The sequence below is a fragment of the Caretta caretta genome, chromosome 1, assembly GCF_965140235.1.
Source record: "Caretta caretta isolate rCarCar2 chromosome 1, rCarCar1.hap1, whole genome shotgun sequence".
Taxonomy (NCBI): Eukaryota; Metazoa; Chordata; order Testudines; family Cheloniidae; genus Caretta; species Caretta caretta.
The window spans coordinates 202,059,688-202,072,805 of record NC_134206.1 but is presented as its reverse complement, the minus strand read 5'-3'; positions in this window follow the sequence as shown (position 1 = coordinate 202,072,805).

Here is a 13,118-nt window from a genome sequence, read left to right as displayed (position 1 = left end):
GGGCCAGGGGCTAGCCTCCAGGGCCAGGAGCTCAGGGGCTGGGCAGGACGGTCCTGCGGGTTGGATGTGGCCCATGGGCTGTAATTTGCCCACCTCTGCTCTAGCTTGTCTTGCTGCTAATGCTCTGAGAAGTTTGCTGCCCTTCTGAAACCTCTATTATTTGCATTATGGTAGTGCCTAGAGGCACCAACCTCAATTGTTCTATGTTCGTATAGCGCTGAGCACAATGGGGTTGCGCTGGTCCACAACAGAGCCCCTATACTGCAATACTAATAATAATAATAAATATATCCCCAGAAAGTGAGAACAGTCCTTCAGATGGTGTGTGTAGTGTTGGTTCAAGATCAAACTGTTCTCTAACCTCTAAGGTCATTTCAGAATTGAGGGAGGCATGCGCAGGGCAGTGATAAAAGCCCAAGCTGTAATCAGAATGATGTGATTTTAAGGTCAGATTTCTTGGGAACCACTAGGGGTAGGAAAGATCTCCTGTGTGCAGTTGCCAGTTTTCCACTGGTGTACTGTTTAGTATTAGTTTATGTCCCTGTCTGTTAATGAACTAGGGGATCTCAGATCTTAAAACAATCATTGATCTCTGTGACAGGGTTGGGCCACATGGCTTCAGGAGAATGATCCTATTGGGATCCAGGAAGTAGGCAAGCAGAAGCCTGCCCACTGCTAAAGGATCCCCCCCAGCCTACGAGGGGGATCCACAGGACCTGGAAGCCCAGTGAGTATGGGGGACAACTAATGAAACAACAGGGACAGGAGCGTGGTCAAAGGGCCAAACGAAGGGAACCGGAGAGAGACACCAAGCAGAGAACCCCAGACAGCGCCCACTGCTCCTCAAAGGCATCAAGGGAGTCAGTGGACGCCGCCCAGAGGAACTCTGCCCAGACATGTAAATGGACCGAGGATCAGAAATAGGCCCCACAGTCACAGGAGACTCCATTGGCCAACCTCCTTACCCTGGTTTTATAGATGGAAGGCAGATAGATTAGCCCCGGATTAAGCAGGTCCCTTTTCCCTGGGTAAGGTAACAGAGGCGGTTTTTTGTTTTGTTTTTTTGAAACAGAAAAGAAGTTTATTTGTAACACTTACAAAGAATTACCAAAGGAAACAAAACAAACTATGCAACAAAACAACGCAAACAGAAGGTATAACACAGCAGCTTTCAGGAGGGAGAAGTGTTCAGGCTAGCCTGGGCCCAGAGCGGGGGGGCTTCCTCGACACTCATGGTCTTCCACCCTCCTGAGTTACCTGGTGGCCTAGAGCGGGGGGGCTTCCTCGACACTCGTGGTCTTCCACCCCCTCGAGTTACCTAGTGCCGCGCCCAGTGTCACCGATTATCCCTCTCCTGAGAGTGCCCGGTAAGAAGGGCACGGCTGCGGGGTGGGCGGTTTAGGGGTGGGGGGGTAGACACCCATGTATTATAGGACCCCTCCTAGATGACAGTAATGATGATATCCACAGCGGCAATGGCTGGGGCTGGTGTCTCTCGCTCTTCCCCTCAATCAAAGGGTCAGACGGAGGGAACCGGACGGGGTCACCGAGCAGAGAACCCCGGACAGCGCCCACTGCTCCTCAAAGGCATCAAGGGAGTCAGTGGACACCGCCCAGAGGAACTCTGCCCAGACACATAAACGGACCGAGGATCGGAAATAGGCCCCACAGTCACAGGAGACTTCATTGGCCAACCTCCTTACCCTGGTTTTATAGATGGAAGGCAGATACATTAGCCCCAGATTAAGCAGGTCCCTTTTCCCTGAGTAAGGTAACAGAGGCGGTTCCAGAACAATCAGGAACCTCCTGGAACCAATTAAAGCAGGCAGGCTAATTAGGACACCTGGAGCCAATTAAGAAGCTGCTAGAATCCACTGAGACAAGCAGGCTAATCAGGGCACCTGGCTTAAAAAGGACATCACTTCAGTCAGTGAGGGGCATGCAAGGAGCTGAGAGGGTTTGCTGCTGGAGGTCTGAGGAGTACAAACGCTATCTGGCATCAGGAGGAAGGTCCTGTGGTGAGGATAAAGAAGGTGTTGGGAGGAGGCCATGGGGAAGTAGCCCAGGGAGTTGTAGCTGTTGCAAGGTGTTACAGAAACACAGTAGACAGCTGTGATCCACAGGGCCTCGGGCTGAAACACGGAGTACGTTCCGCCCATATCCCTCCCTCCTATTGGATATAAGAGGAGTTGACCTGGACTGTGGGTCCCACCAGAGGGGAATGTCCCTGGCTTGTCCCCTGACCCACTAGGTGGCTCAGCAGAGTATCACAGAATATCAGAGTTGGAAGGGACCTCAGGAGGTCATCTAGTCCAACCCCCTGCTCAAAGCAGGACCAGGCCCCAATGTTTGCCCCAGATCCCTAAATGGCCCCCTCAAGGATTGAACTCATAACCCTGGGTTTAGCATGCCAATGCTCAAACCACTGAGCTATCCCTCCCCCCAGAACTGCGGGGATTGTTCTCCTTCCTTTTCCCTATGCTGGCCAGTGATGAGGTTAGCTGAGTGAATGGCAGGTTTGAGCCACTAGCAAAAGTGGCCAAACTGAGGGCTGCCGTGAACCTCTGAGGACAGCAAAGCTGCCAATAAGTGCAGGACCCACCAAGGCAGAGGAGGAACTTTGTCATATCTCTCAAGCTACCTACCTAACAAGTAAAGATTTTTTTCAGCATTCCAATCACCCTGGTCCAGTCCATCACACAGGCAGAGCATGGCTCCAACTAATGCTTTGCATCTCTATATTTAGTGCCTTTCCAGCAGAGTATTTCAGATAGCTCACTTTACAAGCAAACATCCTTTTGACCAGCTCTGCCAGCGTGCATCATTGGGTGAATCACTTCACGGGTCTGTGCCCTTGTTTTACAATGGGGATGGTAATGCTACTGTTCCTCAAAGGAATATTGGGGAAACAGACACAGAAAAGTGATTTCCAAGGTCATTCAGCACATCAGTGGTCAAGCTGGGGTGAGAACCCAAGAGTCCTCCTTCATGATCCTCTGCTTTGACAAGTGGACTGTACTCCTTCACTTGTTTCTTAATTGAAATGTTTTCTCTTAACTTACAGTTCCTATTATTTTTGTCCTTGCTGTTTATTTGGTTTGTTTTTTCTAACATCGATAACAGGAGGGGAGAGATGAGCAATGACCTCGTGTTCTCTGCTCAGGGACACCAACCAGCCTGAGTTGTCTCGTTTTGCAGCTTGGCTATTTTATTGATTTTCAGTAAGATACAGATAATCACATTAGGGGAGATAGAATATACAAATGCACTCATGGAGGCCAGGAGGGAGGGGGGTCAGCCCTCCGGGCGCTGTGATGCAGCTCCCAGTGCCAGGAATGAGGAAGAACCTATATTGCCACTGTGGCCTGACAAGTGGCAGGGAACAGGGAAGGTTTATGCAGTGTGTGCCTGGATTGTAATAGTACTTTCCCTTTCACCCCTTATCCGCAAGGCAGCAAGAGAGCCTTAGCTAGGCTGGCTACTGTGCATAAACGGCTGCACCGAGTAGCAGATGGCTCCTTTATGACTATTGAAAGATGCCAGTCTATTTGATAACTGGGGTGGTGGGTGGAGCCCACCAAATCAGGAAAAGGCCTGCCCCCCTTAGGTGTGTGTTGTGGCAGGAGATGCACTGTGCACCATTTTTACAGTCCTGGAGACAGACATCCTCTCTCCATCTGTCTGTGCTGCATAAATCAGATGACAGCAGAACGTATCTCACCCCTGACTTGGAAGGACAATCTCTAGAGATGAGAGGGAAGTTCAGTCTCAACGGTCGGAGCCATTCAGTCTTTGGCCTCTGCCAACAAGGGGGCCCATTAGTGGCAATGGTCTTTGCTGTGGACATATTGTCTGCAGATCAGACACAGAAGGGAACCTATAACACACGCTCACACCTGTGGGTTATGCTTGCAGGAAGGAACCACATCATCTAGGCTGTGGTGTCTCTTTAGGTGGAAGAGAATTAAACCTCATTGGGAAGAAGGTAAAACAAGCTTTAGGAAGGGGAAGCTGACTGCAGCCAGGGTACGGAAATAGAGCACAAGACATGTTTCTTCAACAAGTCTGGGCCCTGTCATTCTGCTGCTGAATCTGTTTGACTGATTAACTCAATTACATCTTTGGTCTGAAGTGATTATGCACCTCTGTGTACTTACCAAACCTGTTGCATCCAGACTTAAAATGAAGCAACTTGCTGGAATACAGAGCAGGAGCAGAAAAAAAGACACAAAACAAAGATACCATACCAGGCAGTCAATTCCCTCCTCAAAAATCCTTATGGTTTTGATCAGTTGATCTAACAGATCGAGTTCAGTAGGATGCTGTTGTAAGACTCAGTGTGTGCAATGCCCCTTCAACAACTGCAGCTAGACAATCACTACATACAGCTCCACAAGAACACACAACCTACCTGAACAGGCTCAGGGAAGAACAGTTGCCATCCTGTCTAATGCAACTCATTCTCTGCTTGCAATTTAGTGTGGACACAGGCCCGTGGCGTTATCAGCTCCACTCAGCTCTTCCAGTTGGGACCAGCCTTAAACACAAATCAGAGTATTTATTGATCATTGGCCGAGCAAAGTGAAGCCCAACACTCAATTATCTGTTTGTATCTAATGTGATGTGATAACTTTGGAACATGGCATCTAAGCACTTCCAAAACTTCAGGGAATGTTCTATGCATCAATGAGCAGAACCCAACTGATGTTGGTGAAAACCAGAAGGAGAAAGGGAGCGACGCATGAAGTCCCTGGCATCTGGTTAGTAGACCAAGCAGCTTCAACCACCTCTATAATTGTTTATAGAGCAAAAAGAAAAAGGAGTACTTTGTGGCACCTTAGAGACTAACAAATTTATTACAGCATAAGCTTTCGTGAGCTACAGAAGAAGTGAGCTGTAGCTCACGAAAGCTTATGCTGTAATAAATTTGTTAGTCTCTAAGGTGCCACAAGTACTCCTTTTCTTTTTACGGATACAGACTAACACGGCTGCTACTCTGAAACCTGTCATTATAAAGCAAAGAATCCCTTGATAGCAGCCATTAACATGTTAGCACAACAACACCCCCCAGCTCAGTTCTGCCCTTTTCCCCAGTGGAATTGCAAATGCTGACACTGTGAGTAACTTTCTCTCTCAGACAAAACTGTCATGTCAGTTTTACCTTACACATCATCCAGGCACTCTGAGTTTAGATAACTACACTGCCCTCTGGGTGAACATTTTAACTGAGCATTTTACTTCTCAATGGTAACAGTGCTTTCCATCTGGTCTGCTGCCTTAGTACCAAAGAAAGATATAATACCATTGTTTCAAATGATTGCAAGTAGTTGGGGTTTCAGACTTACCAACAGCTAGTTTTGATACCGCGTGTCTCTGTGTCACCGTGCCTCAGTGAGTCACAGCTGAGGATGCCAAATTCAGAACAAACTGCTGAGAATTTGAGCAGACTCACCCCAAACTCGTGATTATTCTCTAATTAGATTATACCAAGCCAGTAACAAAAGTAAGCTTCTGTCTCACCACACTGGTTAACAGGAAATCAAAAATGCAGTTTCCTTAGGCATTCCAGCCCTAGTCTTACCACCCAGACACTGGACTCTATGATGAGTGGTTACTGAAAACTGATGTCATCAAGCATAGGGTTATTCTAATCCCAAGAGACCAGCCACTTAGCCAGGTCAATATATAACTCAGATCTTACCCAATAATCACACCCATGCCAATCATTTAGTAACTAAAAGGTAAAGGTTTAATAATAGAAGAAGAGAGTTAATAATGGTTAATAGATCATATACATACAAAACAATTGCAAGTCCTTATTTTAGGTTTGTAGCAGTGATGTTACAGACTGCTAGCTTGTGAAGTCTCTGGTAATTTCCAAGAGGTTGGTAGGTCCTCAGTCCATAGTTCAAAATGCTCCTTTTAGTTGTAAATCCACAGTCCAGAGCAGGAAAGAGGCAAAATAGAGATTTCTCAGGGGTCTTTTATATCCTCTGCTATGTGCCTGGAAATTTACTGTCTCACAACAAAGCTCACACACCAGTTTGTGGAAAGTTACTTGCCCAAGATGGAGTCCAGGGTAACAAGAGCATATCACATGTCCTTATATGCTTTGATACTCACAGGGGCAGCCATTGCCCATATTCTTACTAAGGCGTCCACAGGAAGGCTTACTGGGTGGGATGAGTTTCTTCTATGGCCCATTGTTAGAGTGAAGTATCCTTACAGGGCCGTCAACACATAGCTGTCTGGCCTTGATGTAAATTTTACCTGGTGAGAGTTACCCAGGAATACAGTACATGTGTAAGCTACTAATGTATTCATAACTTCAGATACAAAGATAATACACGCATATAAACAGGATAATCATACTTAGCAAATCATAACTTTTCCATTGACACCTTACATGACATACTTTGTCCAAGATTTGTTGCAACTGTATAAAGTGGTAATATCAATTAAATCAATGGTCATATTCAATCATACAGAATCACCCATTGGCAGGCTGAGGTTGGACAAATCCTAAGCATGGTATCTTCTAGCTTTTGTTCAATGAGTCCTTGCAAGGTCAGATGCTACTGATTCAGTCCAGCTCTGTTAGTCCCAAACTAGCCATTCTCAGGCCCCTGCAGGGCAAAAGCCCTTCCAGCACTGCTTCCCTGACCATCACCACATCAGCCCTTCCTTGGCTCAACACTTCTCTGACTGCCATAAATAGAACCTACAATTTCTGATTCCTAGTTCCACTCCCTGCTTTAACCACGTGACAGTGCTGGGGGCAAGTGAGGAAGGCCCATGAGAGACTATCTCATGAATTTGGTCACACACGGATAAGTGTCTTCTTGCTGCCAAGCACCAGGCAGAAGCTATATCTCTCACCTTCCTGACCCCCCAGGAATATGAGGTAGGGAAAAAACCTCACAACCAACAAGAGAATTAATGTAATTAAAAATTAATATCAGCATAATTATTTAAATATCTTTAAGAGGCAAAACCAGGCTGCTGTCTGATCAGCAACATGGGGCTGACCTTTCTGGCTCCCTGCCCCAGGAATCATTGTCAGTTTTAATAAGCTTTATCCCATAGCCACAAATGAGGCTAATTGAACAGTACAGCAAAGGCTGTTTCTAATTAGGCAGGAACAGCTCGCCATTTCACCCTGCGACTTTCTCAGCAACTCGTCACTGCCTCTGTCAGCAAGAAGGAGCCTGGATGTGACGAGGAAGTGGATTCGGGTGACCTGGCGCATTGAATTGGCTGTCGCATGACAGCCTTTCTATCCAACCGCAGTGTGTGAACCAGCTGGGTAAATGCGGGTGGCTGATTGTCTTGTAGATATCTGTGGGTTGGGAGGGGATGGCATAATGGGCCTGAGTATCAGGTGTGAAGCAAGAGCATCCAGCTTCTCTGGAAGCACAGGCTTGAAGCTCATCAGTTCCATTTCAGCCCTATGTCCTTCTAGTCAGACACGCAGCATTGGTTTAGAAAAGGGCTGTTAACTCATGCGATTAACTCAAAAAAATTAATCGCGATTAATCACACTGTTAAACAATAGAATACCAATTGAAATGTATTAAATATTTTGGGATGTTTTTCTACATTTTCAAATATATCAATTTCAATTACAACATGGAATACAACGTATACAGTGCTCACTTTATATTATTTTTTATTACAAATATTTGCACTGTAAAAATGATAAACAAAAGAAACAGTATTTTTCAATTCACTTCATACAAGTACTGTAGTGTAGTTTCTTTATCATGAAAGTGCAACTTACAAGTGTAGTTCTTTTGTTACATAACTGCACTCAAAAACAAAACAATGTAAAACTTTAGAGCCTACAAGTCCACTCAGTCCTACTTCTTCAGCCAATCGTGAAGAGAAACAAGTTTGTTCATATTTACATGAGATAGCGCTGCCCACTTAATTACAATGTCATCTGAAAGTGAGAACAGGCATTTGCGTGGCACTTTTGCAGCTGGCATTACAAGATATTTATGAGCCAGAAGCGCTAAAGATTCATATGCCTCTTCATGCTTCGGCCATTGTTCCAGAGGACATGCTTCCATGCTGATGATGCTCGTTAAAAAAATATTGCATTAATTAAATTTGTGACTGAACCGTTTGGGGGAGAATTGTAGGTCTCCTGCTCTGTTTTACCTGCATTCTGCCCTATATTTCACATTATAGGAGTCTCGGATGATGACCCAGCACACGTTCATTTTAAGAACACTTTCACTGCAAATCTGACAAAATGCAAAGAAGGTACCAATGTGAAATTTCTAAAGATAGCTACAGCATTCAACCCAATGTTTAAGAATCTGAAGTGCCTTCCAAAATCTCAGAGGGATGAGGTGTGGAGCATGCTTTCAGAAGTCTTAAAAGAGCAACACTCTGATGCGGAAACTACAGAACACAAACCACCAAAAAAGAAAATCAACCTTCTGCTGGTGGCATCTGACTCAGATGATGAAAATGAACATGCGTCAGTCCGCTCTGCTTTGAATCGTTACCAAGCAGAACCCATCATCAGCGTGGACACCTGTCCTCTGGAATGGTGGTTGAAGCATCAAGGGACATATGAATCTTTAGCACATCTGGCATGTAAATATCTTGCTACAACAGTGCCACACAAATGCCTGTTCTCACTTTCAGGTGACATTATAAACAAGAAGCAGGCAGCATTAACTTCTGCAAATGTAAACAAACTTGTTTGTCTGAGCAACTGGCTGAACAAGAAGTAGGACTGAGTGGACTTGAAGGCTCTAAAGTTTTACATTGTTTTACTTTTGAATGTTTTACTTTTTTTGTACATAATTCTACATTTGTAAGTTCAACTTTCATCATAAAGAGATTGCACTACAGTACTTGTATTCGGTGAATTGAAAAATACTCTCTCGTTTTTTACATTGCAAATATTTGTAATAAAAAATAAATATAAAGTGAGCACTGTAGTCTTTGTATTCTGTGTTGTAATTGAAATCAATATATTTGAAAATGTAGAAAACATCCAAAATTATTTAAATAAATGGGATTCTATTTTTGTTGAACAGAGCAATTAATCGTGATCAATTTTTTTAATCGCGTGACAGCCCTAGTTTAAAACTTTCTCAGCACCAAAAGAGATCCTCCCCACTATTTAAAAAAAAAAAAGGAGAGAAACTGACAAAAGAAATTAGAAACGTATTTCCCAGTAACACTTTTACCCCAGTCTTGGCAACACCTGTTGTGGGCACTCTGAACAGCTCCCACTCCATTCTGTGCAGGCCTTGCCAAGTCCAAATCATCTCAATCTTTGCTCCATCCCCCAGATACCTTATCTCCATTCCCTCATCCACTCTGTGAAAGCCATGACACGTACTCCATCCCAATCCCTGTTCTGTTCCAAACCACCTGCTCCTCCTCTATTTTAGCATCTAACTTTCCTAAGAAATAAGGAAGACACCCCTTTTACATACAGCACACAAAAGTGTTCTTACACATTGCAAAATATCAAGTACAGCTCTGTGCAGCAGAGTGCAATACAACTAGAAAGGGTAATATTAAGGCACATGGTTAGGAATCAAGGGTTCTTATACCCAGCTCTGCCACTGACTTGCTGTTAGACCTTGGGGAAGTCGCTTCACTTCTCCGTGCCTTGGTTTCCCTGTTTCTAAAATACAGATAATTCTGAGCTATATCCCATGGGGGCATTTCAAGTCCACATAAGTACAAAGCATTATTACACAGCATCCTTCAGCCCAAGGGAGAGCATCACAACACACAGCCCCAGTGAAATGCAGCCATCACTGAGTTGGAAGGTAGCAGTCAGGGGGTGCACAGCAGAATAGAGGGAGCAGGAAAAAGTCTGGCCAAGGATCTAGGAACAAACCCCTCCCACGTGAAACATCTGTGGGATCTAATGTCTAAGCACAGCAGATAGGACCTTGGTATTTAAGTTTTTTTCTAAAGGACCCACGTGCTGAAAACTGCTGTGAATCTACCTTGGAAGGATGAAGGGCTAAGATAAAACGGATGACCTTCACACCTGAGGTTCTATTAGAGCATTTGGGTGCTTCAAACTTGATACTTAGGCCCCTATGCCATCCCTTTGGCTAGAATGTGGTATATATGGTGGAAAATATTAAGGCTGAGATGTTCAAAGCTGTCTAATGGATCTAGATGCTCAATTCCCATTAACTTCAATGTGAACTGACTTGAGCATCCAAGTCACTTAGAAACAGCTTTGGAAATCTCAGCCTTGAAGTTTAAATAAGCCAGGTCAACAACACAGCGAGCCCCCTCCATCGAAACTACAATCACAAAGTGCTCTGTGGAGTATTCATACGCATACAGGCATAAAAAAAACTGCGGGGGGGGGGCATAAGCAAGGGAGGGGGTTTTCTGCTGCACTTTTAATGAGATAGAGGTAGTGAGATAGAGACCTATAGAAATTGTCAGAAACCTTAGATAGTGTCAGTCTTTCTCTTGCCTTCACAGATCTCATTCCTTATCTGTTTAATTAGACTGAATGGATGTAGAAATAACAGAGCAGCCAGCTTTCATCTCTCACCTCACAGCACAGAAGCCACTGCATCTCCCATCTGATATGCCCTAATGGGAAGATGGAGGTAGATGATCTTGTACCCTCCACCCTTCGTACAGTGGCAGCTTCAAAGCAGAAACTGTAGGATGTTAACTCTTCTTTATCCCCTTTCATGCCAGAGCCAGGTCTGTCTATAACCAAGTTATCAGAGGGTTTTAACTCCACTCCCTTTGTCTGATTGCTGTTACCATGCCTACGACAGCGTGCGCTGTGCATAGGCTAGCTGCATTACTGAGGAGAGATGAAGCTACTAGTGAATTATGCTGGTCACCTCAAAGCAGCACCGATTAATCCTTTGGATTGCTCTGCAGCATCAATTCTATGCAGCCTGTCCATGTCTTAGGCTGTCTACGCTGGCAATTGAACAACAAAACTTTTGTCTTTCAGAGGTGTTAACCCCACCCCCCAAAAGACAAAAGTTTTGCCGTGACAAGTGCCAGTGTGAACAGGGTGTTGCCGGCAGGAGCGCTCTCCTGCCGACAACGCAAACGCCACTCGTTGGGGGTGGAAGTTTTTTATTGACAGGAGAGCCGACAAACAGCGGCTACACTGTGAGACTTTTAGTGGCACAGCTGTGGCAACACAGCCATGTCGCTAAAAGCTGGGTAGTGTAGACACAGCCATAGAAAAACTATTTCAGACACAACTTAGAGGGGGGTTAAATTTTTTATTGGAGCTGGTTTTTATAGCCCTCTGCCTGCAAGGCCAGGTCATGATTGAAAATGCGCAGGGCTCAGTTAAAAAAAAGAAGAAAATAGCTACTATTTAAAGCACCTCTAGAATTTACAAAACATTGATTTTCTATCTGTAAGAGTGTCATGATTTTAAAGCTCTCTGGACCAGCCAGATTTAGAAGGAAATTGTCCATTCAGTTGGAAAGCTGGGAACCCCCCATTTCTAGAGGGGTACAACTTTTGTAATCCTGCAGGGTCACAAGATATCTGCCCTTAAACCTGCCATTGATGCAGGAGTGTACATGGCCTGTAATGGGTATTAGGACTGGATAATTTATGGGAGGGGAGAGAGAAATCAAACATCTGGGGGAAAGGAGGAAATATTTTTTCGGCAGACTGATCTGAATTTATAAAACAAGCAGATCTTTGAAACTGCTGAGAGGATGGAATGCTAAACCAGCCCTGGCAGCAATGAAATAGTGAGCAGAGTGCAGGCAGAGTGGTCAGAGAAGCGTGGTAAATATAATTTATCACATGGCCCTGTGAACTATCCCCACCACATATGGTACATAGAACAACATTCTACAGCTGCTGCTCAGAGCTAAACAGGGCAGCTGAGATGATGATATTGCAGAACATTACACTTCTGTGCCTCACCCACTCACTTCCACCCCTTGCCTCCAGTAGTTTTGGGGAGCAAGCCACCCAAGAAAGCTTCCAGAGATGGCGTTCTGTACCAGGGTAGCACTCCACTCCCATCCCTTTTAGTTTTTGCTTCTCAGGAGCTAAACAGATAGGGAGGGGAAATTGCCTTATAGTGAGAAGGGTATTATAGGCTCCAAATGAAACTAGGTATCTAGTTGGAAGCAGATCTGAGAAGTTGGTAGGTTATTAAGAAAAGAGCTGCTTACTCTTTTCAGAGTCACTGAACACTCTCAACTACCCCCATGTATAGCAAACCTGGTCTATGGTCTGGGTTTTCTCAGTGGCATTTGAGATTGGCCATTGTTACAGGATGCAATCGAGACCACTCCTCTGTTCCAGTATGATAATTCATACCAAATTAAGAATCTAAGGCCAGGTATTGGGGATGGGTGTGGAGGTGTTCCACAGCAGAAGCAGTTCCCACAGGCATTCTGCTTAGGGAATTTTCAGGCAGAATGCCTTTGATAGGTGTGGATGGTGCAATTCTCACACGTTTTTGAGATGATGCACGCACACCCCTTTTCTGGGAGCACCAGGTGGTATGAAGAGTCAGTGCTGTAGCCCCTACCCCACACAACCCCCTTTGGGGTTTGTTTTGACCTGCACATTGTATTCAGGGAGCACAACCACAGGAATTCTGGGTTCACAATGTGTGGAGCATGCGATCTCTCTTCCACTTTGCATATCCATACAGGGGCATTCAGAATCTAGCCCTAAACTGGCGTATGTAAACATTCATGTTAGCTTTCGTTTTGATCCTAGTTCCCAATTGGTGAAAAAGAAAAATAATCAATGAATCCATCTCTACTGCCAAATCAAAAAACCGCAACTAAACAACCTGTCACTATGATGGCATGTGCCAACAGCTCAAGAGAGTCAGGAAAGGAAGTTAAAGGCTGGCACATAACATGGTGTAAAAAAGAATGTAAATCCATAATGCCCTAATAAAATCAGGCCATGGGAAGGTAGTAGTATTTGTGGGGTTGACAGAAGACAGAACTGAAATTTCCTTGTGATACTGAGCAGCTTTTCTTAAAGAGAAACAGGTGTAGCTGCAGCTTCCATGTAGGTTTTAAGGCTGTAAGAATGAAGCGGGAATTAATACAGGGAAACCGTTTCGCCTGTGTTTGGTTGGTCAGACTAGGAAGCAA